This window comes from Gallus gallus, chromosome 9, assembly GCF_016699485.2.
Source record: "Gallus gallus isolate bGalGal1 chromosome 9, bGalGal1.mat.broiler.GRCg7b, whole genome shotgun sequence".
Taxonomy (NCBI): domain Eukaryota; kingdom Metazoa; phylum Chordata; class Aves; order Galliformes; family Phasianidae; genus Gallus; species Gallus gallus.
In genome coordinates, this window is record NC_052540.1 from 10825905 (window position 1) to 10853689 (window position 27785).

The 27785-nt window shown below is 36.1% G+C and overlaps 1 long non-coding RNA gene across 2 annotated transcripts in view; it reads left to right on the plus strand.

Moving 5' to 3' along the window:
- LOC101749016 overlaps positions 1-27785 on the plus strand; it is a 563751-nt gene that overhangs the window by 214229 nt on the left and 321737 nt on the right. For both annotated transcript variants that reach the window (XR_006930943.1, XR_005862405.1), the window contains one exon: positions 5227-5383. This is a non-coding gene — a long non-coding RNA (uncharacterized LOC101749016). The remainder of the gene's footprint in view (positions 1-5226; positions 5384-27785) is intronic.

Below are 27785 nucleotides of genomic sequence, written 5' to 3' on the forward strand. Positions count from 1 at the left end.
TCCCAAGGGCTTGCAGAGATGATTTCTGGTATGGTGAATGAACACCTCAGAAACTGAATGTACCAGGCTTTTAGTTGCTCTTAAATGGGTCCCACTTATGTTTTGTGCTCCAGTTTCCTGCAATGGGGAGAAAAAAAATTGGTGCTAAATGTTCTGGGGGAGTGTAAATTTGCTGACTGGTGCTTGCTGGGGAATATGCAGCTGAAGCACAGGAGTTTTCTCTCAACCCTGCACTTCTGCATCTTTTAGTTCAGGTCCGTTAAAGATGCCCACTGCAGGGTTTGGATTTCTAAAGCAGTGCTAGGCTTTGTGGTTCAAGTGATGCTCCTCTCACACCTGTGTGACCTGTGACTTTTTTTGGGGTGTTTTTTAAGTGCAGGAAGCAATGCTGATTGAAAGGATCTGTGGGATTTTTATTTTTATTTTTGTAATTGTTTTTGAGTCTCAGATGGGAACATTATGATTCTTGGAAGAGGGTTGGTACATTTTTTCTTTTCCTTTATTGTTTTATTTTCCTAAATATTTAGAGAATGTCACTCTCTCTCCAAGGTTGAACCCCACTGCAGGGACAGCTGTATTGGAATCTTGGATATTTTTGTGTGTTCTGTCAAATGTTGCAACAGTCTTGTTTCCATATGGCCTCTGGAGGATTGTGTGCTTTGCTGTTGTGATCTTTGGTTTTCACACTGTAGCAGCATTGCTCTAACAAAATACTGTGGAAAAATAGTTCAGCTGAAGTGATTCTATGGTTCTGTTTTTGCTTTTTAAATAAATAAAAAGTTAACTTTTTTTTTTGTATCATTCTTCTATAGCTAATAGTTACCCACAATACACCCAGCCACCAGACCTGTGTGGTTTTTTTTGAGCATCATACTCAGCCATTGCTGTTTTTCATCTTGCCCTCTGTGCAGTAAAAGCATGTGTTGGCTCACGTGGCTGCTTTCAGATCACTCCTTTAATCCAGAAAATACCACCTGAGGTAACTCATCCTACGACTAAGAGCATGTGATTTTCAAATCTTCGGTCTGCTCAGACCTGTGAAGGGTTGATGAGCTGTTCTTATTCACAGCCCAACTAGTGTGAGAGATGGTGATGGCTAGCAACGTGTATACAAGCACACAAGATAAGTGTGCTGGATAACAAGTGTACAGTTTGGAAAGGTTTGAGGAAAGAAGAGACTAATAGGATAACATAATATTCCTTACAATATCTGTAGGAAAAATAAGTCCTAATAATATCAGAATCATAGGATGGCTTGAGTTGGAAGGAACCTTAAAGATCATCTTAATCCAAGGCCCTGCTGTGGACAGGGACACCTTCCTCTAGAGTCAAGAGATGAAGCAAAAACTTGTGTACAGGTACAACATTTAAAATTTAGAATTACTAGGAATTATTTTACTATGTTATTTACAGTAGTTCCCTTTCACCTTTAGCTTTAAATACAAGAATATTAAAAACATGGACTGATTGTTATTCACAAATGAAGAGGAAAAAGAAGTATAGTATCTAACTGCTTGTTAGAAGAAATAGTCAGAAATTCTGACTAGTGTGGGAGGAATTATTAAATCTACCCACGCTCCCTGTTTTTTAATTTTTTGGAATTCAATTATGCATTGGTAAATGTTATCATGCAATCACTGGCAAGGTGCTAATTAGTATTTATGAACTGCTGCTTTTTATGTCTGGCCTTTTGATAATTTCCATTCGTGGAGATGATTTTAGATATACAGTGATCTTGGAGAACTCTTTTTTTTTTTTTTTTTTTTTTTTTTCACCAGAACTGAATTTCTGATACTGTTGCAGCATCAATAACTTGCAATCACTTTTTATTTTCTTTATAAGAACGGAAGCTTTAATGCACAGAAAGGTGCCCTCATGACCCACTGAATTAAATGAAAACTCTTAAAGTTAGGTAAGGGAATATATATATATATGAGTGATCACTGGAAAGTACTCAGAACGGCAGTAAACAGATGCCTTCTAAAATCAAGCTTCCTATCTAATGCCTCGATTGGTTCCCACTGTCAATAGAGATAATGGATATAGGTGATATTTTTACTAGTTATTTACACCCACTGGTATGACTTCATTCTGCAGGTATTTATTTTGATTCATTCAGAAACAGAAATCTAGGGCTTCTGAAAGCCCCAAGCACCAACATGTTAATTGCCCAAGGTGACTAAAGGGTACTGTATGAGTGAGTACAATCATAGCTAATCTAACCGATGGATGGATGTGGCCAGTGCTGCTCAACCACTTGTTTGAATAAAGGCTTCCACAATGGAAGAAAAGTGCATTGTTGATTTGATTTTTCTCCTTGTTCTCTTGTCCTCCTCCCATTTTTTTTGCTTACGCTAGAGTGTGTTTTCAAGCTCTGATAGAATCTATTCAAATGTTTTATACTAAAAAAAAAAAAAAGAAAAATAGTGAGATGGTTTCGTTTAGACAAAGAAGTGAAAAAGATGATTCACGTTTTTATTTTGTATACAAAGTTGTGTGTGTATTTATGTTAGATCTGTGTAAAGCATTAGTGTCAATGTTAAGACACCCTTTCTTGGTACTGAGTATTCATTAGTAGTTGGAGGACTTCCCTGTGCCCCATGGGCAGGATTTCAGAGCCCTCACTCTCTCAAATAAACAAGCTTGTCTGGGTAAGAATTGCAGAATCTTAAAGTAGAATTACTGTGACTCATGCCTCTTACATTTTGGAATGTATTGCTTGTCTATTTGATAGAGGATTATTCTCTAGCAGACCATTTAATCTCCATTTAGGCACTGAAAGAATTAGGGTTTTTTTGGCAAAACTAAGAACAGTTTTGACATCGGAAGTTTCAGGTTAGTCAAAATGAGATAAATTTCCCTATTTAAAATGGTATGATGTAGTTCTTTAACACTGCATAGTTGCCTTGTGTGCTAGGAGCATCATGGCTCCTCCGTGTAATCCATTCTGAGTGAGTAGCCCTTAAGTAGGATAAGTTAACCATGGCTATTGTTGTTTTTTTGTTTGGGATTTTTTTGAGTGGGAGGGGGACTTCTGCTGCTGAGTGAAATTGGATATATTTATATAGTCTTGAGTCATCCAATACAACTATGCCCTTATGCACCTCTTTTTCCCACTTGAGCAGTATAAAGTAACTTTGTGGAACTGACTTGCTAAATATTAAATATTCCATTATGTTCTAGGTGTAAAATTAAATTCAAGAACAAATGATTTTTACAGTACCATTTGTCTATGTTCTGAAAGTGATTATAAAACTTATTAAATCATAATGAATGCTTCAGGTAGGCAAAAGCACAGAATTTGTAGGCCTTCTTTGGGCATAATATTGACTCTGGTTTGAAACTGGATAGGAGGAAGAAAATGCAGTGAATTCGTGTGCCTTTTGGGTTTGTGCTTAAGATATATTGGAGCACTCTTCCTTTAAATTAAATACAGAAACCTGGCAGGAATCTAGTGGGATTTAACTAAATACAACAATTCTTTGAACAATTATATAAATAAGAATTCTAACTTTACTTGCATAAAATGCAAAGTACCAATGAATAAAATCAGAAATTTCAACGCATTGAGGGAAGAATAGATCTGTTGCAGATTAGAAAGTCTGATTTCCATTGCTAGTTATGTTGTATTAGAATATAGTTGTTCAGCAAAGCAAATGACTACTAAAAGCAGCAGTGAAAAGATCAACATAGCAGAGCAGTACTGTTTTCTTTTAGAACTGATGCCTTCTGAGTAAATTGGGGGTTGCCTTTGGACTTCTGTTTTGGAACCTTAGCCTGTTGCTTAGTATCTGTTATGAAGTGCCCAAATACAGCTACTTGGTCCAGTGACAAAATGCATTTTGTCATGTTCAAGAAGAGGTTGTTCTGGCCAGTTAAATTTTGTAATCATAAGCAGAAAAATTGTGATCATCTTCAAAACTCATTCATTTACCTTCAGGTCAGCCTGCGTTGGGTTTTCTTTTACTTTCAAAATAATTTGATTGTAATACTGCTCAGAGAAAAGTTCTCTTAATGACTTTTGTTTACACGCAAAACCAAAAATACCTTTTTTCTTTTTTTTGGTGGGTTTTTTTTTTTTTTCATAACATAACAGGCAATTTCAGGTGTTTGATCCCTCTTGTAATTGAGCCATTTTAGCAGGGAGCTAAACTGAGATCCTTAATGAGCAGAAACTTCAGCTGAATTTGCTTCTTACATCTGGAAAAGAACTAATGATACTAAGGAGTTGTGTTAAGAGACATAAAGGCACCCTTTTCAGGCACAACTAAAATGGCTTTATGCTAACGATCTTCAGAATTCTAGCAAAACTACTGTATCACTACATGATAGATTTAATAAATGGAAATATGTGGTATTAAACTGTCCATAAAAATAGGTAATATTTTTTCCATATTTGGAGAAAAATCATCTTGGGTAGGAGATGTTGTATCGATTACCAAAATTAAGACAAGTAAGTGTTTTTTGTTATACTGTTATCACTGAGCCCAATTATAATAGAGAAGTACTTTTGCAAGACCCCAGCAGTTGTGCACTGAAGAGTTTATGGATTCTATTCACATATTTTGCTATGCCAAGATCGCCTATGAGGAAACAGCTACCTTTACTCAGGGGCAGGTTATGATTGCAGATGGTGCATAAGCTTAAGGTTAATGCCAGAAGAAGTTCTGTGCTGTCTTGAAATTCAGAGGCATGGTTGGAGAGATTACTTTTAATAAAAAGCACTTCAGGTTCTAAAAGCAAAATACAATCTTCATTCTATGAAGCAGTGCCTTCATCTTCTGTTTTCTGCACTCTGTATTCAATAATCTTATAATGGAATTGAAACGTTCTGTAGAACACCTATGACTTTTGACTAGCCCTTTCCTTTAAGCCCCCATAGAATTATCTGTGTGGCTCATTTATTTATTTAGTTTATTCTGGCGGAGGGTTTTGGGGAAGGTGTTATAAAGTATGTTGGGAGAAATGCTTCAAATGCCTCTTGGCTTTCTTGGAAGGCTATTGCTTTTGCATGCGCTCTTTCCTGAACGTCATATTTATAGGGAGACTAAAGCTGCCTTTTGGCTTCAACCCTATATCTTCCACATAAAGCTTAAGTTACGATAATGAAGTACTGTGACTAACTAATGTTAATTAAGTAATAATTAGGGGCATTCTATTGCTAACAGTTATCCCTGAAACAAGATATGAAAGTTATACTGACAAAAGCTTCCATTCATCTTTCAGATGCCATGTTCTGCTACACTACAGTGCTTCATAAAACTATCTGAGATGTGTCCGTGCTGATTCTCATGGTCTGCAATTGGTGTCTTTCAACAAAACTGCTACCTACATTGTCATCTGGAGGAAACCCAGAGCAATCACAACGAAATACTTCTTAGAGGTAAGAGAGCTTAGATTTTTGTCATTCATTCTCTCCTCTAGTGATAAACTGCACAGTTGAATCTGTGCAACTATGTGGACTATGATTTCTTGGAGGAAAGCATCAAAAATAGAGGAGAAGGAAAAAGGAGCCCTTCAGCTTTGGATTTTAAATTTTCTCTTTGAAATTTATTTCAGTTTTCAAAGTTTTTTTTTTTTTTTTGTAACACTGTTACCTATTTTTGTTTGTTGTAACATTTGCATGGCTTTTTCCTCTTAATGCTCATAAGTTTGAAACATAGAACCTGAGACATCTCATCTCAAAGACTTCTGATCTGCTGTAGAAAGATGATTAGCAAATTAATATACATTTCCAGGTTGTACTCCTTTCCAGTTTATGAAAGTTAGCCACTTCTGCATCTTTGTACAATGAGGTGGGGAAATGAGGAGTTCACAAAGCAGTGGAATACATCTTCAACACATGCCTTTTGGGAAGCAGAACTGGGGAATGAATTATGATCAATGTATTGACAAGCTTGACTTAAAACTTCCAAAGGGAAACTGAGAATAGGCTTTGTTGTGCATGCATTGGGAATGGCTCTTACTGCTCTTGCTGTGTGGAAAGTCCTAGTTACAGCCATTTATATGAAGCTGCACATTGGTGAGATTAGTCTAATGTATCTGTGTAAGAGGGAGATGACAGCTGTGTATACAGCTGTAGTAAAAAGCCTACATGTTTGGGGGAAATTTCATGGATTGGATTTGACCTCTGCAGCAAATGAGCTGTGGAACTCCTTGAAACTCTCACCCAGAAAAGCAGAAAGCATTCATTTTCTTCTTCAAATGACCTTCAGTTGTTTAACTTCTTTTGCTGTTTCTAGAAAGGTAAAAGTCCTTCTATATCAATACCTTTCTATCAAGTCTTTTGTTATTTCCAAATAGTTTTAGCTGCAGCAAAACACGCATGTCATGCTGAGCTTTATAATTTTCTTCCTAAGTGTGATTGTAATGAAAAATATAAGACAAAGGAGTGGGAGGGGAGAGAAAAGATTTTGGGAATGTGCATGTGGGCTGTAACTAGAACCCCATAGGTGAGTTAATGAGCATGGTGAGAGCCTGCCTCTCCAGCTTTATTAGTACTTTGCATTATGGTATTGTTACTTTGAAAAAGCTCTTGAAACAAAGACTGCTCATAGAGCAAGATGTTGATATATTGTATTGTTTACACGTTTGGGTGCAATACTTCATACTTCCAGGAGATAGCAACCGGTGTTATACAAGTTCATGCTGTTCCTGTGATTTTCTCTTAAACATAATTATCTCAAACTGCAAGCAAAAGTCTGAAAGTAAGGAAGCTGAAGGGAAGAAGGGGTTATGTTTCATCCATGACTGAAACTTCTCTTTAAACTTTTGTTGTAGTTCAGACTGTCTTTGAAGTCTCTGACTCAATTTGCTGAAGCTGGAATCTCTGCTGATCAACTCCTACTAAATTTGGATGCTGATGAGTAACATATAATTTCTCTACAGTTTAGTGGCACAGTGGGCACAGCACAAAAGGCGCTATCTTTCAATTTCTGTCTTAGGTCAGTAATTGGTTTGAGGTGTTTTTTCCCCCTCTGTCTCAGCAGAGATCATCTTCCCAAATAAAAGCAGCAAAAATAGCATACAGTTGACTCAGTGATGGTGTATTGGCCTTTATGCCATGAGCAACATCCACACGTAACTGTGGTTGCTGTTAAAAATGCTGAAAACTTTTTCCTTTCTTCAGTGAGCAATATGAAGTGTAGAAAAATACAAGATAAGATATGTAGCTTGCCTGCAGTTGTCAGATGCCGAAGTCACTGGATGCTGCTGTTTAGATGTTCTGAAAGATTTCCAGTGCAGGAAAGGTCTTCCTGGGTCTTTCTGTGGTCTCAGCTTCTTCCTAAGTGTCCATAGTTGCACAAATAACAAACTTCTCAGTTGATTTTTTCATTTCTGTATGAGGATGGGTAACCACTTGCTTTATGTGCTGGATAAAAATCTATTATTAGATTCAGCTCAGTGTTGGTTGTCTGAACCTAATTTATTTTCTGCTTCTAGATCAGGACAATGATTCCTTAATACCTTATTAAAAACATTTGGTACCTTCATGTGTCCTTTTTCTCTGCCTATCCCTTTGTGTATGAACTTGTAGACTGATGTTGAGTTAATATATTGTCTCTATGGTACAATCCAAATCTGCCAATTTTGGATTAGTATAGTGGAAGAAACTCATTCATAGTAAGTACTAAAAGCTATATCATAGGAAAATAGAAAGTTCTTGCAATGGAGAGAGCTGTGAATTTTTCTTCTGTGCAAGTAGAATAGATGCAATGTTGATACTGATCACAATGCTGAGGGGAAGGATCAATAAAAAGCCTCAGAATAGAGAAATCTTGTGAGCTCCAAGAATTTCTGAAAAAGCAACAAGTTTTACTTTGTTTTTAGCTAGCTTCTCATATAGTCCTTAGCTTTTACATATAAACAAAATATACTAGCTGTTATTATTCAGGCAGTAAGATGTATTTTTTCCCTCTGCAGGAATTTAGAATGCTAATGAAAGATTAGGCTTCACTAACAAGCTGCCTAATTCCACTTGCAGTGCTTTGCATCCACAAAGCGCTTTGCATCCACAAAGTGCTTTGCATCTGCAAGACACTAGAAATAAGCAGCTCTTAATCTTTGGCAACAAATTTGTTTATTGTTCTTTCTGAGGTTACCTTATGATGGAGCTCTGTAAGGGAGCTGTATTTTTTCTGGAGGGTCCATTGTGACCCAGGTGGATAATACTGTTAGAAGAGTAAAAATGTATCCAGAAAACTATCAATACATTCTCTACAGATCTTGCTGTAGAGTCATAGGTTACATCTTATGGCCTTCTTGGCAATACCTTGAAGCACACTATTAAAGTGTAACTGGGTTTCCAAAGGAGCTTGATGAGTAATGAGGGAGTATGAGAGACACTGAGATAATGGGTCTCTGCATCCACTTGGAACATCTGAAACTGAATTTGCCTTTGAAAGAAAACACACTGTCCTAAAATGTGTTACAGTAGACTCTGGGAGTGACTTGCATTGAAGAGCTTTAGATTTTAGAATAAACATCAACACAGGGGATTTGAATATAGACAGGACTTACTCCAGTGGGACTGATAGATCAAAAAGAATAGCTTGGTTTGCATAGTGGGAGGAGAAATGGCCACAGAGTGGGGATGTGCATTTGGATATTTCAAGATGAATTTTGCAAGACAAGAAATACATGGTAGAAAAGATCTTGCATGTTGGGGAAATACTGCTTTTTGGGGGTTTGGAGAAGATTTCTATTCCATCTTCTCCCACCCTCTCATCCCCATGCATTTCCCAAGAAAGAACAATTAAAACTTAAAGATGTGATATTCAGAACTTTGAGACTTATTTGTGGAGAAATTAGGAAGTTCTGAGAGCATTTTGCAAAACTTCTATAATATATACAGCAAAATCTGAAAGGAAGTAGGTTAAGGATTTTATACCAAAATACATTGGAACTAAAAACATTTAAATATTTTCTTGGTTTCTTGGTGCACATAAGTCTCATAATTCAGCATAAAAATACCCCTTGATTTGTATTATACATCAAGAACTACACAAAAGATAGATACCTGTTTGCATTCAATTCTGACATTTTTTTCTCTTCTAATAAATTTTTCACTTAATTTCCATTAGAGTTCTAAATTTTGTCCTTTCCTAAGTTAGCTGCTGTGAAAATGGGAACAAACAGGCTGCTGTTTAGTCCGGTGCATATGAAAATTGATTTTGTTAATTATTATTATTATTTTTTTGTCACATTATATGAACTGGAGGAAGAATGGAATTATACAGCATAAACATACTAAATAACGGAGGAAATGTTCCTATTTTCTCCACTGGTGTCTCTGTTCTCTGCTCAGAGAGAAAAGTATACTTCTTGTAATAGTTTTTCTCCTTTTTGTATAAACAAAATTTCTTGCTTCATGAACTTGCTCTTATGTTCTTGATGTGTTTTCTAGCCATCAAGTCATCAAAACATGGATGTAACTGTGCACAAAAATTTCCATTAACTTTGGCTATGGTTATGCATGTATATAGAGCAATACAGGTCCTTGTATTGCAGTCAATATACTTGCAGCAGTCTTTTTCTCTTGTGTGCATGGGCACACTGGAAACAACAATGTGTGTATTCTTTGTGCTGGTAGGAACAAAGAGTCCTTGCTAGAAATTATAAACTGCTCAGGTAGGAAAATTGACATAACACTGTGGTGAATATCTACTGATAAAAGTAAATGGAGTGACTATTTCATCACTGGATTTGTAATGCAGACATATTAGATATTTTATCAGTGTATACTGCAGAATTGTTCTGCTTATCTGCTACACATATTGATGATTCTCCTAAATTTTCTATAGGGAAGGTTTGAAAATACATAATAGTTAAAGGCCAGTGGTGCTGTTGATGATTTGAGAAGCGATGCTGAGAAAATATTTATGGTCAATAAATTCCTACTGACTTCAGTATACCTGGGATCAGACAAGAAATTACTACTTTCTTGTTGATTTTCAACCTTATTGAACCTGAATAATGGCTCTTGTTTTATTTCTCTTTTGAACTTGTGCATGTGTGTGGAAACTATCTCCCTGGCTGTAACTGAGTTGTAGTAACTTCGGTTTTACAGCCTTGTTTCATGCTGCAGAGTAGCAAGAGACATAGATCTGAATCATGTTATTTTGCCAGGTTTAAATGCTGATTTTTCTGCTCTTTCAAGCTAGAGACAAACCTCAGTATTCTCCTGTCATTTGCCACACAGAGTATTATTTCTTGAAAGGGATCAGTCTTACAAGCTGCATGTACATTGTCTTTTCTTTCTTTTTTTTTTTTTTTTTGTTTGTTTGTTTGTTTTTGGTGTATGTGTTTTTAGGGAGAGAGGGAGGGAGGAATACAGCTACGTTAGATACCTTGCTTGTTTTTCATGCAGTGTAAGGGCGGGTTTATTTCTGTAACTTAACAATTTAATTAGGAAATTGTAGAATAGAGGAAAAATATCCTACTCATGAATATAAAAAAAAAATGCCATTCCTTAAAATTTTATAAATGTTACATACAAGTGAATACTATTTTCATTAAAAGTTTTAATTGAACCTTAAGTGTTTGAATGTACAATGATAATGAATTATTAACATATTTTCCTGTAAGAGGAGAGTCCTTTACTGACAGAAAACAGCATTTGGTTTGATAGAGGAAATCAAATCACTTTGTGCTTGTGAGGCTTGTTAATTATAACTGAAGTAAAGGATTTTAATTGATCTCAATACTTGCTGTACAGAATAATTTTCTTCACTTGGATTTGGAAGACTGCAAATCTATTTTCATCCTACTTTTTATGTTTAATGTTGGCTTGAGGTTGGTTTTTTAATTGGTTGTTTTAAACAGTTTATAACAATTTGGTACAAAGGTAATTTACCATCTATTTGGCTTTCTTGTAAATGCAAAGAAATAAATCAACACAATCTATAAGTTTAATGTAATGACTTGCATGAAGAAATTTTAATTCCTTAATCTTGAGGCAGCCTTCATGCAAAATAGTGCAGTCTTAGAATCGTAGAAGGGTTTGGTTGGAAGGGATCTTTAAGGCCATTTGGTTCCAGCCCCCCCTTTTCTAAGAAGAGACACCTCCCATTAGACCACGTTGATCAAAGCCCCATCCAGCCCGGCCTTGAGGAGGGGACATCCACAACCTCTCTGGTCATTTGATGCCCTGTGTGAGCTCCCCAGATTGACTCCCATTGTGATAGTTCTGGTTCAGGAGCATATTTTGTGATTCTTTATGCTTAGCTGCAGGTCTGAACATTTTACTTTGGTTTACACCTTGTGGGATGCTGTCTCATCTTCTTAAAGTTTTGAGAGCAGTTTCAGTGCAGCTAGTCAATAGAGAAAAGAAATATGGAACTGAGATAGTGACTAGGTAAATACTAAATTTGGTAATAATCCAAATTGTACATTTACTTTGTTACAGTTATTTGTTCCATGTTCTTTGTTACAGTTCCCTTGGTGAGGTAGATGTCTGATTCTGCTGCAAGGAGGGAGAATGGCCAAGGAGAGAACTTCTCTCAGTAACAGTCTGTTTTCAGTTTCAGTATGGAATATGCATATTTTCTGTTCATCACATTTACCAACCAGGCAGCACATGCCTTTGAGTCTTATAATGGAACTCATTGCTGCTAAGAGTTCCACACTCTACTTCCCCCCCCACCAACACCACCTTTATGCCTCAGTTGTGAAAACAATTTTTCTAAACCTTAGGCTATGTGGATTTAGTCCTAATAAGCCAGATAGTTACCCCAGTACTTATAGGAAAAAACAGCATCTGCCTCTGTAGCCTGAGTAGTGCAGATGGGTTCCTTGTTACCATAGGTTTGTATGTGTTATTGCATTCACTGAGCAGATTGTATGGACTCTTGAAGTTTAATATTGCCATATGGCATATGCAATATTTACCAAGATACCTTACGAAGGTTGACTACTTGCAATCCAAATAGCACATTTGGCTAGAAAATGAAAAAGAAAAGAAATAGAATTATTTTGTGTTTTAGAGATGAAGACAGAATGGAAATAGAAAGCAGAATAGAAGAAAATGATTGTTTTCTCTGCTGGTTCTTTATCTGCCTGGGTCCAGACTGTTAAGAGAGCAGAGTACATGTCAGGGGAATTGAGTGCTGGAAGAATTCACTCCTAGACTTTCCTTCTCATCTACTTTTATGGCCTAGATGGAGCCATATTTACCTATCAAAAGAAGGGATAAAGGAGTTGTTGGAGTTCAGTTCACAAGATTAAAAGATGTGCAGTCAATTTCAAATGCAACTTAAAAAATAATTGAAGTGTGGTTAAATTACTTTCATTTGAAAATGTTCAGTCAGCTCTATCTGTACATTTTAAATCAAACACAGGTATTCTACCCTCTTCAAAACTCAAATTTATTCCTAAAAAGTTCTAATAGGGAAATTCAGTCCAATGTAGACATGTGTCTGCCTGTTGTTTGTTGCTTTTTTGTCATCAGAGTCCATAGGCATCGGATTGTGACAATAACTGCAAATGTTTCCTTTTATTTATGTCTGGTTTCACCTATCTTTCCATCAGTCAGAAATGCTGTACATGTACAATGTAGGTTACAGGAATTTTTCTTCCATCGCATGAATGTTTTGCAGTGTTTCTCACCTGGATTGTGGCTATCACCTTAGCATAAGGTAAATGGCATTAGAGTGAAATACTTTTTTGGCCTATGAAACACACTGTTTTGTAAGAAATTAGGCTCTGAAATTTAGTGAAACTCAGAAATGCTCATTTCTGTAAGTGGGGACATTGCTAGTGAATGTTCTTAGAGTTAAGTATTTCTTAGATGCTTGTTCTGTCTTTGTTCGGTCTTCCTATAATATCAGTTTGTGACCTTGCAGAAAAAGAAAACTGAGGTTCAGGCTACTTTCCAGAGATTCACTTGTGAACTTCATGCTGAATTGGGTGTTTTATTACTGAGAAATAAGAATAAAATGCGTGTTTTATCACCTGAGAAACATTTAGATATACTGCACAATTGTTTTCCCACTATGAGAAACAAACAAATAACACAAAAAACAGTTGAAAAAAGAAAAGAAAAAATAATTGAAGTGAAAGACTCCTATTGCTGAGGTGAGGAACCAAAGGGATTATTCTTTTGCTGAATTTGCCATGGGTTTCATTTTCCATTTAAGCAAGATTCCTGTTTTTGTGCACAATAAGGGGGAGCGGGAGGGAACTGATGATGATGTGTGGTTATCAGGAATGAAGGGAATAATCTTTGCAGTGGTTAGCTAAAGAAAATGAAGTCTCTGCTGAGAGATTAGTAAACTGTTGTCCAGCTTGTGAATACTTGTGTTTTATAGGAAGCATCTGGTATAAAAAAAGCAAAAGCGACATCAAAGAATTGCACAGATACTTTGTTTTGTTCAGTATGAATCCTTGAACTCTTTGTGTGCAGTCTTCATTTAACACAACAAAAAAGCTCCAAATGAAGTGACCAAAAAAACAAAACAAAACAAAACAAAGCAGCTACATGACATCAATAGATGTAATATTGCAGATAACTTATGAAATCTCTTTAAAAAAAAAAAAAAATCTGGTTTTGTATTTCAAACTTGTGATAAAAAAAGATCAGGAAAGGCCTTTTTTTGTGTTCTCCCAGCAGAAGCAATCAACTTAGTCCAAATTCTGAAGACTCTTGTTGCAGTAGGGGATTGTATGGCTTACATCTTGCACACTATAATTTTTTGGCTCGCCAGAGATGTCTGAAGTAACAACTCTATTCCAAAATGGTGAGAGTCTTAGTCAATAACGTTTTCTTTTTCAAAATTGTATTTACTGTAACTTTTGTTTAGTCTTACAATTTACTTTTTACTGTCTTCTCCCAAAAGAGTGCATATATAATTGGTTTTACAATAGGCAGTATTTGACATCAGCAAGGCAACACAGCAAACTGATGCATAAAGTAAAAAATCATTATGATTTTGAATTTTTATCTTTCTGGGAAAACATCATCCGGATGGTGTTTAATGTTACCTTGATTGAAACAGGGATCATACAGTATTAATAGGAGATATATAGCTGAGAGTCAGCATTTAAAATACTTGTCCCATCAATCCCCTACCACAAATTCTGCATCTGTTTTTATAGTTAGCAAAAAGAAATAGAGCATTATCCAGAAATGACAGGCAAAAGCTGCCTTCCAATGATATTTATCTTTTCCTGTTTGCTGAGTCCTTGGCTGAGGCATTCCAGGCACCTGCCATACATGCAGTTAAAGACATTTTTTGCTGGAAAAAAAAAAAAAAGACAATATGTAATAAACACAGAAGTGTGAAACAGTACACATTTAGTAATGCTGTTTAACAATCATTTAATTTTGAGGGGGCTGTGCAGAATTTCACTGTTGGGTCTGAAATTTGTGACAGAGCCAGTCTGCCCAGCTGTAATATGGAGTGCTTCCTGTAGCAATTGGCACATTGTCACCTGCAACTCAGACTTCAAGAGGGAACTGTTGTATTGAACGAACTGATGGGTGATTCTAGTTTTGTTGTTTTTCTACTGATGTGATTTCAGGTAACTATGCTTTCAGTGTTCCCAGGGAAAGAGCATTTCCCAGTGGAGCTATCCTGGGGAGATGACTCTCAAATACCTGTTAAAGACCAGCCTTCCAATTATCCTCTAGTGAAAAAATCTTGCAAAATCATGCAAATTTTTGTGCCAGTGAACATACCCGAACTGCCAATTTAACAACCAAAATAAAAATAGTAATGACTAATAATGTTTTAAAATATTAACATTCATGAAACATTGACAGCTGTCTATAAAACCTGGAGGAGAGCAGTGTTTTTTTGATCCCAGGTATTTGGTAACCATTACTCTGTCACAGATCAGACTAAGCAGTCTGAAGTCAGTGTTTGTTATAAAATCATTTTGTCTAGATAAAGGACATAGAGCTTTTGTATTTGCTTGCCATGCTAGAACATGCATGATGATTACCTTACATCTACCTTATCTAAAGAACTGTTTAGTTCTACCAAAACTAAAAAGAACTAAAGAACTACCAAAACCTGTTATAATCACCCATAACGTTGCTTCTCAATGTATTAATTCCTTTTTAAACTGTTTTACCATCGAGTGTTTGAGAAGTGCTACCAGTCTTTCAGCAACTTGACAACTTAATAGTGTGGTACTTTGGTATACGTGAAGTTTTCTAACTACACTTGTGCCTTGTCATGTATTAATTTTACATTATAAAATACAGAATGTGAATTGTTCTTCTTAAACACTTTAAAAATAGATTTTCCAGAATCCTTTTGTTTCACATGCTGATATTATAGCAGCCCAGTCAAGTGTTATGGCATTAACATTTAAAGCAAGAAATTTGAAATAAAAAAGTACTAATTAATTCCATTGCAGTAAAGTTTTATTTATAAAAGCCATAAAGAAATCCTGTAATCCTGTTTTTCTACTAAGGGAGCATTGCTAGAGAAATCTGCTTTATTATAATTATAAAAATACACCCCATGAGAAGCAGATGTTTTGAGAAAGCTGAAAAAATGGAGTTAAGTTTTAATGAGAACTATTGTTGTGGTTAAATAATGCATACCTCCAGCTATATAAATGTTTACATTTAGAGATTCTAAAGCCTTATGTTCCGGTGTGGGTACAATTAAAAAGATTTTGTTATCACCAATTTAAGTAATGCTTGAAAACGAAAAATTTCAAGTTTCTTCCCTGAAGCAAAAGCTATTCAATCGCAATAACAATGGTTTATTCCCTATTGTACTGCATGAGCTGCATTCTGTGGCAACAGCTTTTTGAAAAGAACTAACCTCCAACAACCTCAATTGCTGAAATATTGAAATGAAGTGGTGTTTGTAAATGGAGAAATGCAAAGATCTAAGCATTTTGCAGAGCAACATATACTGTTCAATTAGTAGTCTTTCATACAGTACCTTCTGTTCAAATCCTGTTTTATGGCCCTTGTTTGGATTTGCACTTCTCCCAGTCAACTCTTCCCTTTCAAGTTTTCACATGACGTAAAAGATATGCTAAATACTTAATGACTTTACCTGTAGTTCTTAATTTTGGGAGGCATCTTAGTCTTTCACTGCATGGCTTCTCCATTTTCCCTGACCCTAGAAAGGGGCCATGCTCTTTGCTCAGGAGACTCACAGGAGGTATCGTTTCCAGACTGTGGCTATGAAGCAAGCCTGGCCCACCACTGGTACGTGCATTTCCAGTGCACTGCATATGATTTCTACTATCTGAAACTCAGCTATAACAGATATCAAGTCCCACAGTGTTTGGAAACTTTTCACATAAAGGACTAGTTTTAATTTAAGCAAAATCACATAGAGTAGATCTCCAAAAAGGCCAGAAGTGTATGGAGATATCAGATAAAATAATGGATATGTCAGGCTGTCTTAATTATTGGCAAATCTACCATGGTGAATTGTAATTCAAATTGCAAGGTCCCACACAGTGAATTTTTACCTCACACAAATCCTTGTTAGAAATGTTTTCAGTGACTTACATAATTACACTTATGACCTCTCAAACAGTATGTTTACTGTAAGCAATATGTAAAAATGGAATGCATATCTGAAGTATTCTCTTTTCTTAGAGTTTAGAAGTTAGAAGCAGTATCAGAATAATATGTTAATATTTTCTGAAAAGCAGTGCTTGTCAGTATGCTCTGCTGCATTAAATGTTCTGTCATTTCCTTGAATAGGGTAGAGCAGAGCAATTCAGCCTTCAGCTGCAGAAATCTCAATGGAGAAAGACCATAAGAAAGGTCATACTTTTGTATACGATTAATCATAAGTGGGAAAAACAAAAACCTCACCTCTTAATTGTCTGGCAAAGCTGGTAATTCTTTGGGGACAATGCAGTTAATTTCTTCCATTTGTGCTTTGTATTCATATTGCTATTAATCATGGAGATCATAAAACCAATGTTCCTGAAAATCTGGTAGTTAAATAAATGCAACTGACTTATGATATACATCCTAAAAAGTCTTTGGAGAGCTAAAAATTTTGTTCTGCATAACAAGTTGTTATTACTGTTTCTGAGTATGCTGTTGAAATGAAGAAAAGACTGCAGGTGTAGTCAGGCTTTCCGAGGGCCTTACATGAATTAGGTATCAATTCCAGTATGAAACGTATTTATTAAGTTATACTAAAATTTGAGTCTTAACACATTATTGGTGACTTGGTTACTGCTCAAGCATTATAGCTTAGTTCATGGCTATAGATTTGGGAATTAGGTGATTCCAGGCCAGCTCATGTCAGGATGTTTGAGTCTTATGCAGAATGAGTCTAGAGCATTCTACTGCTACTGGGATGGTACTTCAAGTAACAGTTGGTTTTTTTTGGTTTTGTTTTGTTGTTTTTTTTTTTTAAGAAGCAGTGATCATCTGTATGTTTACTGACATGTTACTTTAGTTTTCTACAACCTGATTCCTAAAAATCTTAGAATAAAATCATATTCAATAATTGAATTGAATTAACACAACCATTTAGATTTACTTACCATCTCATGCACCTGCAATAATAATTTGTTTTACAATGCCCTCCTCTGGATTAATTCATCAATGTAATTGCATGACTGAAAAGGTCGCAGAGGTGTACTGCAAGTGCTGAAGGTCTAAGCTGTACTGCAGCTCAGAACTTGAGTACACATACAGAATCCAAATGTGTTGGATGAGACTTTCTCAATTGAAAATCAGAAAGGAAGTGTTTTCTGCAATGTGAATACTTATGAAAAACCACAGTGATGTAATTGCTAGGTCTGCTAACTTCAGGTGTACGTGAGCATTTAAACACCATGCTGCTGCTCTTTCTTCCTGTATAGTTCTTTTCATTCTCAAGATTAATATTTGTATCTTATTTTAACCTTACTCAGTTTATTAATCAGCTGTATTCAAGCTATAAAGCAAACACCAGTCTAATTGCCTATTTTATTTTGCAAACCTTGAGAGGCTGCCTATTAAAGGCAAATTATTCCACTACAAACAAAAAAAAAAAAAAAAGAGAAAAGTGACAAGTTCTCACTTCAGCTGCAGAAAGGAACAAGATATCTGTAATCAGAGGAAGATTATTTTTGAACATTCATAATGACTGTCAAAGCAGTTAGTATAACTACGCAATGTTTATTCACTTCTTCATTCCATCAGACACTGGTAACTTTGTGAAAATGTGAACAGGCTGGCATTCTGGTTTCATTTTCTGTGATGGCATCAGGACTTGGAGGTGAATGTGTCTAAAGAATTATTCTTCCAGTGAATTTTTCAAAGAAATCCAACCTAATTAACAGAAGGGGAAAAAATTGTTGCTAGAAAACGCAGAGTGATATACAAACTTTTCCTTGTTCTTTTGCCTGCTGAAGCCTTTGCTGCTGGATCTTTGCACACACATTGTTATTCTTGGGTAGAGATGTTCATTCAGAGACATCCTGATCCTCACAAAGTTCCTGCCGTCATCTGAGACCTGATCCGTTCAGATGTATCATGATCCCTGCTAGAACTGTGTTCCACATCTCTTGCTGGCCACGCTTTGGGGTCTCTGGATCTTCCTTCCCTTCAAGCATATTGAGTATCTCACCAGGCAAAAAGCATTTTCAGCTCTTTTGACTTATTGTCCAGCTTTTTGATTAATGAAGTATAATGTAAGCTTTTGATGAAGAAAACTGAGTTTCTCTTACCTTCTATATAAGATGGAGGGATTGGAGGTTTTGTGTTCATACTGTGGAAATGTGAAATTATCAGACACATTTACTGTACAGATTTACCTGTTGAAAAAAAAATATAATAATAGTGGAGCTGAACTGAAGCAGTGAAAGGAAAACGATGACAGTTACCACTAATTTTTGCCAAGATCCTCCTGGTTAAAATAGAACTGAGAGTGCCCAACTCAGTTTCCTGAGAGAAGTTCCTGGCTTGAGATATCACTTGGTTATTCCAGCCTGCTAGGGTATAGTGGCAGGTCTCTCTCTGAAAAAGTCACATACATTTTTAATTAGGATGGGAAGCTCTTGGCAGTGAGTGAACATCCCACACTTCCTGTTGTGCCTCTCCAGAGCTGTGCGGCTCTAGCGGAGCCACCTGTCCCTTGGAACCCCAACTGGGCAGGCAGTGCACCTTCAGAGCTCCTGTGATGGAGGAAGGATGTGAACACTGATCTCCGTCATCCTCAGGTCACAGAAATACTAAGTAATAAGGTGGGGAATTATTGCTGTTAGCTTAGTAAGCTGCACTCAAGGGGTCCTTTCTGATTTATTTTGCGTGACTGAAAAAGAAATGAAACAATTTATTTTAAGTGGAGCCAAAAGCTTTGTTCAGCCAGGAAAGCTTTTTGCTCTGCCTGTCAAAAGCGTGGAAGGAAAATGTAATTGTGATTGCTCTGAATTGCTTGTGTTTCGGATTGTACATTTTTCCCAGTTATTTTCAGTCCCTGCTTAAGCTCACAGGCTGGCGTGGGCCTGTACCGCAGCCTGTGACAGGGCTGGTGGTAGCCAAGCATACTCTCTTATCTGAGATACTGGAGGTGAGGAGCTTCCTTTGAAACTAGGTTTTCTCCACCTGCTTACCCAGCACATTATTCTTAGTTCATGCAGTTTTGAGTCAGAACTTATCGTCTTCATTAAGAATGGAACTGTCTTGCATAGCTGATGCGCGTGGCTTCATGCTTTGCTTGTTTATATATGTGAATAAAAAAAAAAAAAAGAGCTTTTGGGGAGATTGTACTGCTGACTTTGACTCTTTTTTATGACTTTTGTAATAGTTGCAATTTCTTTTTTTACTTGAAAATAAATACTTAATAAAAGAAAAGTAGAATTCCTATTGCTATGAAGTCTTATAAATCAATAAGAAGTTTGAAAACTTTGGAGTGTTAACATAACCTTTTCTATTTTAATGCAATTTTCGGTATTGACATTAAATATTTAACAGAAACATTTCATTTTCCCTGTGTAAAAGTCAGTGGTGATGTCAGCCCTATTTTCACTGATGTGGCAGCAGCTCTCCTCTGAACCTCACAGCATCAGGGTTGTGTAAGACTTGCTATGTTGGGACTCAGAGTCAGTGTTTCCGCAGAGAGATAACCAAATTAAGGCAATTCAAACATTTCTTCAGAATTATTAGTTTGATTGTAGTTTATTCCTATTTTGAATAATTAACAGTTTCTATTTAGCTGTATCTTTAACAGTTTATACAATTTTATTAGTGCCTGGGGATTTTCATGTAGTAAATAGTTTTACTAAAATTTACCAGATTGTTGGTTGTTTGTTTTTGTTTTTGTTGTTTTTGTTTTTGTCACTTGAGGAGGTTTATCCCCAGCTCAAAGAGCACAACATTGTTTCTGTGCAATTCCAATTAAAGTTGAAAGTAGTTGTTAGTTATGAGGAGCCTTGGGGTGCAAAGAGAAAATGTAACCTTTATGGCATCTTTCTGTGTCAGTTTTATTTTCTCCTTTAAGAAGCAGATTCCTAATTACAGCATTGCCTTCTAAACCTGTATAATGACAGAGTCCTTCAGGCTGTGTTCTGGGGAATAAAACACAAGCAAATATACAGGTTTAATATGTTTGAAACTTCTTAAAAAAGAAAAAAAATATCTTTTTTTTGCTGCTGTTGTATTAGAAGATGCAAGTAATAAGGTCTGTGATGCCTTCCTAGGTGAGAACTGGCTGTAGGTCTCTTGCTGCCCCCTGCTCTTAGGCAAGGCAGGTGGGTTGATGGTGGGGGAAAGACAATGGGCATGTGCTGCTGTGTTTGGGAAGGGGAGTGATTCCTTGGCAGACCTTGAACACTCTTAGTTTCAACACAGCTCAGAAGTAGAACCTTTTTTGAAATAGTAAACACTTTCCCAAGATGATAAAATAGTTCTGTTACCAAGTTGTAAAGCTGCTGACAAACAGAGATGAGTTGTTAATTCATGGCACTGTAGGACTGTAGATGGATCAACGCAAGTACATACTTTTGGCGGTTTTGATGTATTTGGCAAAAATACTTATGCAGCATCTGCCTGTACCATGCTAAGCCGGAGTATAGCTCGTAACACTGCTTATTTCTTTCCACCATATTGCTGGTTTGACATTGGCAATATGAGAATATTTGTCCCTGTCCAAATGTAGTTCTGAGAGGGCACAGTTGAAGGTACAAGGGAACATTAACTGTATGCGAATGTAGTTAGTGAGGGTGGTTCATGTTTTCTTTTAACAGAGCAGTGCCCAGCAGGAGTGGGTTGAAAACACTCAGAATTGCATTTTAAGAATAAGAAATGAATAGCTATATTGTCTCTAGAGAGCTTCATGGAAAATAAAGGTATTAATTTTGAAATACTTTCATTTAAATACGGTGGCAGTTTATTAATGTAGTATAATAATTTCTTACTGAACTTTCTGTGACCTTTATGAAAAAGGAAGGTTGCTATATCATAGAACACTAGAAAAGTACTTGAGAATGTGTGTGTGTATATATGTATATGTATAGTAACTTTTAGCTGTAGGGACCTGAAAAAGAGAAAGTATCGAGATACTGCTTTTTTGTTTAAGAGATGGAGAAAGGAAAAGATGATTTGGAAAACAAAAACAAAAAGTCAGAACAATAAACAACCAACCACCCGCAAATAGAAATTATTTAACTTGCTCATTTTGTGAAAGTAGTGTTTATGCAACTGTACTACATAGATTGCTTCCTTTACTGTTGCATTTTAGTTTTCCTATTGAAAACATGGAAGATTCAAAGAGGATATACAACAGTGCTGGAGTAGGAAAAGAAAATAATCAAGACCAAGTAGAATAATTTTTTATGTATTAGAAGGTTTTGTTTGATCTGTTTTCTTATATTTCAGGTTTTACTTTTAGGGGGAAATTTACTCTCCGCACCCATACTCATTCCATCTGTTCTGTATGGGTTGTATCCAAAATACAGTTTAGCTAGGAAATAATTAACAGACAGTAATACGGGTCAGGCTTTGATGGGAGAGTGCTTTCATTTGACCTAAGCTAATTCAGAGGTTTCAGTGTAGCTGATAGTCATCCAGACTGTGCGGTAAAAACAATGATGCTGACAAGTCCTGGCGCTATATTATTTGAGATGTGGTGAGATAACAACATGAGTGAATATGGCTGGAGTGTGTAGGTGACACTGTATAAATCAAATTGAAGTTTAGTGGTCTTGAGCTGTTCACTGAAAATTTAAGCCTTTAAAAAATAAATAAGTAAATAAATAAACCAACCCCAAGAGTTATTCAAACCAAAACCCATATGTTTTACCTTTATAGGAAGTCACAATTCAACTATGGCATTCTTCATTGCAAAAAATGCTATTTCAGACATCATAAATGTCATTCCCCTTTGAGCCAGACTGCAGGTGAAGAAGCACCAATGCCTGTTCACAAGCTGATATAGAGTTAACATGGTCAATTTTACTATGCTACAGTACATAAAGTGTCAGTGCAAAATGTTTATAACTGGTCATAATGCTGGTAAATCTATTTTGTGGAATACCTACCTGTGATGTGCAGATAAAGGCAGCAGCAGAATTCTGTCTTATTTTGGTTCGTTTTATTTTGAAATTTTATTATGATTTAGAATGTTTGACCATTAAGAACCAACAACTCTGCTTAGATCTCAGTTACATTAATGTAAAGTACAGTTTTTTACTGTCATTGGTAGAGCTGTTCCACTGTTATAGAACAACTTGCCAATTGTAGCTATGCCTTATGGCAGTACAGAGATGTAAAATCAGAGCCAATGAAATAAGTGTCAGACTCTTCCTGGAAATTCGTGCTCGTTTTTTATACTGCTTTTAAAAACAAAGCAAACTATACAAGATATTTATATTTGCACTACAGTTCTACATCCCAGAACAACAGAAGTCTCTTCTGATAAAATCTAATCATTAAGTTTACCTTAGGCTATTTGTTATACTGGCATTGAAGTAGAGGACTTGGTGCCTAGAGAAGGCTGAGTTTGTAAATTTTGAGTTCCTTAACTGGTCATTCTGTTTTAAAATATCACGAACCTTGTGATCCTCCATTAATTATTTCTTGACATCTTTTACTGTGCACGTTAGCACAAGGAAATACAGGACTATGAAATTCTAAGTGTGAGAAGTCCCATGAGCCCAATTTTATTTTTCATTGTTTTATTTTTATTTTTTCTTTACTTAAATAGTTCATAAAGTGTGTGAATTAAAATTGCTGAATGCTAACTTTCAGTACTGTCAGAGCACCCAATGGCAGCTCCAAAGCTGCATAAGTCCTACAAGACTTTCCTGGTCTCTGAGAATTTTGCCATTACATTCAGAAACTGCCACAGAGGGACAGGACTCAGTTGTGAAGCTGCTTTTCAACTCCCCTTCTAAGCAAAGGAGAAGGAGAATAGTAGAAAACAAGAGCTGTTAGAGCTGTTGTTGTTAGCAGTATTTTACAGTTCTATTACAGATGTTTCACCACAGTGTATCTTCTTAGATTGCTTTTATGGATCCTTTGCACTGGAGAAAAGAAAATATTTTTTACAGTGTTGGTATGATTTGTCCATGGTCTTCTGAAGGCACAGGTACAGAGCAGCGAATAGCAGACCTGCCTTACTGTGGATCTCTGGCTGGGACTGTGTTGAGAGGGTAATGCCTTGCAAACCCTCTTTTGTGTCAGTAGTTAGTTAGGATGCTGTCAAGACAAGGTTTCAGAATTACCATACTGAAAATCGTATGGTTTTCTATCTCTAGATGCTGCATTATTGAGATTTATTGCTTCATGTCCTTAAGAAGTTTAAACCTGTGGTGTGCATTTTTATAGTCTACATGATGATTTTGGGAAGCCGTTGACTTGTTATGCCAGAATAGGTTCAGCTTCAGTATCACGCCCGAATGGTCATGGCTCTGCAAGCCTCTAATTTTTTTCTTGTTGCAAGGGAGCTGTTCCAGCTGAGCAATGCTGTAGCTAAGTTAGGAGGAAAAAATAATCTAGTACCAATTGTTTTGATTCTTCTCTCACAATGCACAGTAATATGGTAGTACTACTGTGCTTGCAATTCAAGTTTTAGCATTGAATATATAGGCTTTATTTTTATTCTATCTCTTTGCTTCTTGCTCAGAGTACAACCCCAGGATGATCAGTCTTGGGGAAGAATCTTGCTGTTCTTCCTCTTGCTGCAAACTGTCTGTGCTAGAACTGAGAGCCACCAATTTGCCTGGACACTAAGCAGAGTAGATTTTCAGACACCCAGATTCCCTAAAGGGAGAAACGGGTCAGTATCATGGTGTGTGTGAGGATATTAGAAGCAATAAAAAAACAGTGCAGTTCTAATCTCAGCTAAGCTGCATCTGTGCTACAAGCAAGTGCACACCATTTTCCTCTCAAATAAGTACTGCATTTTACTGTCCCTTTTCTGTATGTCTACCCACTCAGTTTCATCTGAACATGATTCAGAGTATATAAAAAAAAAATATAAAATATATTATGATAATTATAATAATATATACTATAAATAAATATGTAATTAATTCATGAATTGGAACCACATTCTGAATATGTGTAAAGCCCCAGGCTCTGTCTTATTCAGCACTGCTATAAGCAGGTGGATTTTTGTGAATTCAGGAATATACATCTGAGTGCCATTGTGTTTTATCACAGTGGTGGACCACAAAATATAGAAAAACTTCTTTGCTTATGGCGGAGCAAGACGCAACCAAGACATTTAGCTTTGGCATTGTTAAGAGTCCTTAAATATGAACTTAAGGGTGCTGCTTTCTTGATTTGCATGCTAGCAGAAGCTTCTGCCTTGTTTCTTCAACTAACAGTTATTTTTTTTTAAACCCTCATGGGTATATCCTTGCTGTGTTGATGGGTTCTCGGATCTGAGTGCTAACAGGGTTTCTGTACTGATAAACACACTGTGAAGCTACTCCCCTTTTAAGTCTTATCACCAGTTTTGCCTTTTTATGCTTGGCTGGGATTTATGGGAATGCTTTCATTACACTATTGATTCAGTTTTGGTTTCTTTTCTTCTGAACAAAAAAAAAAAAAAAAAGAAACAACCACAACTGTGCAGACTTTTCTCCTCCAGCTGCAGAAGTTGTTTTCTGTCCAAGCAATGTTAGAAGAAAAATGGGCATACAGCGTACATCTGCAAGCATTTTACCTTTTGCAGAGAGAATTTGCTTGCAGTCCACACTGAAGGTATTACCTGCATCAGTATGTTGAATTGAAAACAGCATTTATTTCAGTTCAGTATTTTTGCAGGGAAGGGATTGGAAATAATGGCTGTAGAAGAGCCTGGGTTAAAAGTGGTATGAATATAAATCCTAGTCGATGGTAATGCAAGGACAAACATCTGCTTTCAGTGGCCAAATGTCAATAACACCAACAATTTGAAAGGTTTTGCTAGATTTGCACTGGCACATTATTTTTTTTAAATAGGAGGCACTACTTTCTGAGCAGCCCTTATAATTTGAATGTTGTTGCATTAGCCTTGTAGTTACATATTTTGCAGAACTCAGTAGAAAACACCCTCTCTAAATAAATAAATAACCAAACTATCAAGAAAACCTCAAAAATACCAAACGGTTTTTGTAAATGTGTGCATATGTGCTGATGGGCAAGTAATGCTACTGCAGTTAACCCCACTGAGTTGCAGGGATTATAGTTACTACTATTTATTGGTTTCTACATTGGTTTACTACATTTGGACTTGTTGCTTTCTTGGCTCTGTTGCACTTTTTTTCCAGTTCTCTTTCTTTCTTTTGAGAAAGTAGCAGAATTTTTCAAAAAGAGCTGCCAGTTCAACACTAAAATCCTAATACCACTTCTATTAGTTGTCTTGCATCCAACATCATCTCTATCACGAGAAGGAAACAAAAAGTTATGTCATTATGTCAATGATAATAAAACATTAGCTTGCTTTCTTCAGTAATCAGTTATGCATAGAGAAAGACGTGAGTAAGCAAAAATATACATTTTTAAGCATGCTCTTAAAGTTTTGGAATTTGGGCATTTCATAAAACATTACTATAAAGACTTTTCTTTACCTGATCTGAAGAAACTCAGTGATTCTCACAAACCAGTGTTGGTTCTTCGGAAATGATCCTTTAAGCACAGCTGATTTTTTGTGTAGCTTTTTTTTTCTGCTAGACACATTCCTACTCTTGCTGTGTAATGATGCAATAAATTCACCCAGGAGCTTTTTACAGTTAATAACCTGTAAAGGGCAAAGGTATTTGGACAATGCACGTTAAATTAGACCTATATCAATTACGAATAGGGTACGTTATTTCTTTTTTTTCCCTTCAAACAAATATCATTTTACTGCCAAAAGATACATTTTTTTCTACATGCTTAATTTTTACAGCCAGTGACGACTTGGTGAATAAATAATGTGCCTTGTTCAGAAGACAAGCATCAACTCTGAACAATTATCAAAGACATTAAGAGACAGTGCTAATGTATTTCATGCTTCAAAAGCTACAGCTGCCAATGCTTCATAGCAATCAATCACCTTTTTTTTTTTTTTTTTTTTTTGGTTGCTATTTTTCATATATTAGTTAACACAGTTGGGTAATAACCATGACCCTGACTGCCTCCACTCTTTTAGGTATATTTACTGGTTATATTGATTTCCTTAATGTTCCTTTGTGGCTATTTCATAAGAAGGTACAATTTCAGAAGATAAACAACATCTTATTTTCATTTCTGTGTAGAGTGCTTTTCTATATTTTTTTCAGGCAACATAACAGTTTCTTTGTGTTTGAATAGAATTACATTTTTTCTACCATTGTAATCTATAAATTAGAAAGGTGAACAATAGAGCAGCTGAAATAGATAATGGCTTTGTCTTTCATAGCCTGTCAAGTCATTCTTCAGTTCTTTAATAAGCTAAGTCTGGTGATCACAATGCAAGCCCTACTATAAAGTACACTGTAAGAGAGACCTGTCTCCATTTATTGGAACAAATGTTTCCATGGTTGAGGTCAGAGAGGTCTTTTGTAAATTCTTGCATATAGAGTGAATTATTTCAAAATGTGTAAAAGCAGAGATGCTGGGGTTTTCCAGGTCAAGGTTTATATTACCGGTAGACTCATTTGTATTAAAGGAATTTGCATTATGTGCTACCTTCATTTAAAAGACTTAAGTTTCCAATCCTGTCTCTTTTGACCTTCACCCAGAATAGACTGTAATAAAAACTATTTTTAAAAGTGACAGACAGGAAGCACAGGCACTGCAGCTATAACAATGTGAGATTACCTGTGGATTTATGAGTAGGGGCATGTTGCTGCTTTGCTTGTAGCAGTGAATCTATCCTGTGTTCATAAGAAGTGTTGTCCCTGCCCAACTAATGCTTGGACAATGCCCTTTTCATGCTCTGGGACAATAAGCTTAGCTATCTCAAAGTAAAAATGGAAAGTATAACGTGCCTCTCCCTCTATTTTTTTTCTTTTTTCTTTTCTTTTCCTAAATTATTGCATCCAAAATTCACTTCAAATTGAAAACTTTTCTCAGAAAGGGAGCTCTCACCTTATGTGGTCAAAGAAAGCAGCTGTGGCCTTATAAGTCTCTTGCCATTCATCTTGTATTCAGATAAGCAAGGAATAATAGACTGAATAAATATTTCATCTCAGATGGAAAAGGCTGCACAAAGCTCCCTTCCTGCTTATTTTCTGTAAAATTTGGGCCCTAATATCTTCTGAATTGAGAAAGGAGGAAGGGAAGATGACCATGATGAGACAGTGTGATGCCTCCCTTACTGGCTTTATGCTCTTTGAAATGAAGGAAAGATAAACGAGGAAAAATTGCATGAAGAGAAATTAAAAGTCTGTTTGCAAGTAGAAATTTTGTT